This window comes from Corticium candelabrum, chromosome 3, assembly GCF_963422355.1.
Source record: "Corticium candelabrum chromosome 3, ooCorCand1.1, whole genome shotgun sequence".
NCBI lineage: Eukaryota > Metazoa > Porifera > Homoscleromorpha > Homosclerophorida > Plakinidae > Corticium > Corticium candelabrum.
This window is the reverse complement of record NC_085087.1, coordinates 3,477,969-3,482,968: the sequence shown is the minus strand read 5'-3', so window position 1 is coordinate 3,482,968 and position 5,000 is coordinate 3,477,969.

Below are 5,000 nucleotides of genomic sequence, written 5' to 3'. Positions count from 1 at the left end.
TTGGTTGTCATTCATATGATGAATGCAAGCCAAGCAGAACCAAACTGTGGTGGCACAACAGTTTATGGTGGACCATTCCAGAGCAGCTTGCCTCAACTTGGACTTCATTCACACAAGTTGTCAACATTTCAAAAGTGAGCTGAGCCATGCTGACCGTGCTGGCTCGGTTACAAGTGCTCATGTGAATGGAACACCAGTGTGCGAAATAGTCCTTGACTGACCACCCGGATATCATGTCCTGTCAATTTAAAATTTGCTGGTCATTAGAAACGTCTGCTCGGACATTCCAATTCTCTCAAATTCTACTTATCACTTACTTACAATTTATCATATATATATATATATATATTTATCAATACATTTTCTCTATTCTACTATAGTTTCCCAACCCCAACCCCAACACAACTATCTCAAATTAACCCAAAAATGTCTTCACTACTCTCGAATGCTAGTCTCTCTAAAACCATCTTAGAATTATAAAGCCAAAGTTTAATGGACAACTGTTGATGGAGGTGTGAGGTGGCTTGGCTAACGGCCAGGTGGTTATGCAGTGCTGATCTCAGTTCAATTGATTTCGAAACGTCAAGGCTGTGAGACAACCAAAGACCAAAAGTTTCAAATACAAGGGTTATATACATTCTTGCCGGGTCCAATGGACACCTGCTTGGGAGTAAAGACCTTGCAACACTTCCTCGAGGAGTGTAGCAAGGACACGTACACTTGAACGTGTACACACACTGATCCCACCACATCTTTTTCCAACATCTGATTCCACCACACTGGATGTACAAGCACAAGGAACAAAGTGGTCTGGGTGAAGGCATAGGTTTCCCAAATCAGATCTAGTTGATGGTTACTGTAGTGGTTCAATTCATGGCAATTATCATGGGTTACCACAGTAATTCGAGGTACACGTGTCCATGTATTTGTGTTGCCAAACCAAATCTCTTGGAATACACTGCACGAACAGGTTGATAAAGGACGCTTGCCACCGCATCTAGCTGAGGATGCCTGACCAAGTGCTAGGTTTCATGGCTCTAGATGACACTTTGATGTTGCATGCCTTTGATAAAAGAGTCCTATGCATGCAATTACTATAGTACAACCCACCTGACAAATTTACTAAAAAAGGTTTGACTGAAAGTGGCCATTGTTTAAGATAGCAATGAAGAGAGAGACAGACTTTCATTGCTTCCTCAACTCTGCCCTGCTTGGCTACAAACCTATCCGCGTAAATTTCTGCATGCCCGCAGCCAGCCCCTCCTCCTTTTGACTTCCGTTGGCGTGTCCTGCCCAGTGAGTTTTGGAACGTCATCTTCGTCCACAGATGTGCCATACCTCTAGACGGGGAAACTGCAATCGTTACGTTACGCTACGCTAGTGGCAGTTTTTTAGTTCAAGGACTTCGTGCTATCCTATCAACCTAATCATCTTCAGGTCCTTGAAGCCCCTACAGAAAACATTACACGCAAGTATCTATGAGTTTTCTATCCTGCCGCGTTCACGGTGCACGAGCCGTGGCTGTCTGCTGCATTTTTTTTCTTGCGAACCTCGGAGCCCCTGCACGTTTACTTAAGCGCCACATCCGGGATTTGACAAAATACACGTTCAGTACAATACAGTACAGTACACGTACGACGCGTGGCTGTTTGCGTTTGTTTCGTGTGCGAACTGCGGAAACTACGTTTGTTGACGTGACACTGGGATGTGCGAGGATGTGGGTTGCTCATACAGAATTCCACACCTGCCGGTATGCCACCGGACAAAATGTCCGGCGAAATCACGAATGGCCGGACAAATGCTTTGTTCTGTCGGTAAATGTCCGATGTCCAGTTGTTATTTCGCACACTGAACACGGTAGTTATTTCATGATTTGGATTGAACAAACGTGTCAATCCTACAGCATTTACACTTCCAAAGAAAAGGCAAAAGTAAATAATAAATACCGCCCTCATTTAAACACTCCAGATAGAAATATTAACAAAAATTAAATAAAATACAACAATTCACATCAACACATACAACAGTTCAACTGCAACACATGGAAACACTCGCCTCATTCTTCTGTTCAGTATTGGCTCCTGCTTTTAATAGAATATCAACTATTTCATCATAACCCCGCCATGCTGCTTCCATTAGAGCAGTTCCACCCTGTAATGACAATAATTTTGTTTTATTGTTTGTCTCTACTGTAATATCCGTCCTATCACAAATCTCATCACATCATTTAAATCTCATTCTCTTCATTTATTCATTCACTATCAACACTTACCCATTCATCAGTTCTGTTAAAACGTCTGCCCCTCTAGACAACAAAAGCTCAACTAATGACTTGGAGCCATGAAAACAAGCTTTTATCAGTACAGTCACTCTCTACATTAGAGTGAATTGTTATGAACAACAATAAAACGAGTCACTCAATCAATAACATACAAATTCATAACACGCATTCACTTCAGCTCCTAGATCCAATAGACTTTCAACCTCATCACGTGACTCGCTCCACACAGCGCTCCGTAGTCTATCATTCAATGTTGTGATGTCTTTCTTACTCATTCTAACATAACAGTAACACATCAATAACAATAAATCCTCCCAATTTCATTCACAAACGACATTTCACTCAACACGCGCTCTCAATACAATCACTACACACACCACATCTCAACCCTTCACTCACATCTCATCAACACAATTCTTTCTACCCAATCTCAATCTCCCTTCCTACTCACTCTAGCTTTATTCTCACCTTCAAACGAAAATTTCTCCACTCGCGATCGACGGCGACGTTTTGGGGCGTTGATTGTCTTATCAGAGTCTTATGACCCGCAATCACGAGTTACTCAAGCGCACGTGACGTCAGACTCTCCCGCGCTTCATTTTCCCGGTTTCCGTAGGAAAATTGTGCGCGAAAGGAAGACATCACGTGACTTTGACCTCAGAGACCTCAATCTTTGTAGCGCACGAAATTAATGTTTTCTATTTTATTACTAGTATTTTTTAGTTTATTTAAATATTAGGATCCATGACTCGTCCTTCGTACGGGCAAGACACTGTAGTGTAAAGCTAGGTCTTGTGGACACGTCACGTGCAATCTTGTTGCGATGTCCCGGATGTGTTGAATAAATTCGAATCTTGCTCTTCGCGCTTTTTTCGATCGAATTCGACAAACTGCTCGTGTAGCGCTTGCTGCAGAGAACGTGTAAGTTGGATTCCGTGGAAATGCAATCGGAATTTGGAGAGAAACGAAATCGCTAGAAAAGTAAGTTTTGTCGGCAAGACAGACAGACAGACAGACAAACAGACAAACAGACAAACAGACAGACAGACAAACAGACAGACTATTTCACACCCTTACAACATCGTGTTTCAGTTGAAGGAGGTGCAGAGCTATTGGTGCAGCAGGTGCAGCTTCTTATGGAAAAACATGAAGACTGGATTCTGCTTAAAACTGATGTGAAGAATGCATTTAATTCAGTAAGCCGGTCTCATTTGCTGAACCAAGTGCTTACTACGTTTCCTGATATTTACAATCACGCTGCACTAGTGTACTCTCGCATATCAACCCACTAATCTATCTTCAGAGATCTCATCCGGTTATTCTCAGCTCTCAAGAAGGTGTGCACCAGGGAGGCCCACTTGGTCCTGCTTGTTCTCAATTGCAATGCAACCCATTTTGGAAGATCTACAGTCTCACAACAAAGAAGTAACAATTCTGGCATACCTGGATGACGTTTATCTCCTTGGCAGTCCTGATCGAGTATTTCATGTCTCTGAAAGGCTGAGATCTGCCTTCAGCGACATTAATCTCATGATTGAGGAGAAGAAGTGTGAGATATATTGTTCCTCATCACCGTTGCTTAACACCATCTCTGATTCAACTTCCATACCAGCCACAAGTCAAGGATGTAGAATTCTGGGCACACCTATGGGAAGCTCATCGTACATCATCGAATCATGCTCTGATGTTGCACAATCAGGATCTAATTTGTGTGGTAAGCTGTTGCAGCTGCAAGCCCCACAGTGTGGCATGCTCTTGCTGAGACACTGTCATGTTACTCGGATGAACTTCCTATCACAAACTGTTCCACCTAGACTTTTGGAGTCCGCTGCAGCCATCCATGACACACTGACAAGATCAACGTTCACCAATCTCTTGGGTAGAGGCAATCTAACAGACAGGCAGTGGCTTCAAGCAACTTTACCAAGAAGACATGGAGGATTTGGTCTCACAGCTTTAACATCTACAGCACAATTTGCATTTCTGTCTAGTTGGGTCTCAACCCTGCATACAATAGCAAAAGGAATTCCTGATGCTGAGAGATTGCTTGACGAATTTCAGAATTCACATCATTCAAATAGTTCCATCAGCAGAGATTTGTGCATGTTTTGCCTCAAAACAAAACCCTCGTAGAAGTCATCAACGACAGGAAGCAAGTACAACACAAGCTGAGTGAGGAATACATAAAATCTCTGTCAAATGGTCCTATTCAGAATTCATCTTCGACTAGAGACCAATCTCGAATGAAGTTTTTGCAAGGCAAAGGTGCAGCAGCGTGGCTCCTGACAGTACCATCATCATCATGGCATGCATTATCTCCGTGCGATTTCTGCTTGGCATCCTTGATCAGACTTGGCTGCCAAATGCCTTTGGCTTCTGGTCAGTGTGACTGTGGGAAAGAATTAGACTCAGACGGATACCACCTAATAACATGTAAGACTGAGGGCAGCCCGGTGATCAGCCATAACAACATGGTTTCAGCATGGTCAGACTGTTTGAGTCAACTGCAATTACATCACATAAAAGAACCCTTGGAAGGTATGTCTATTCTGAAGACTGATCAGACATAGCCGTATTCGAATCGGCATCGGGGATGGATCTTGAATTGGATATTGCTCTAGCGCATCCTTGGAGCAATGAATAGAAGGTTATCAGCTACAACTCAGAGAGCAGCGGCAACCAGAAGAGAAAATCTGAAGTTCAAAAGGTACAACCAGGA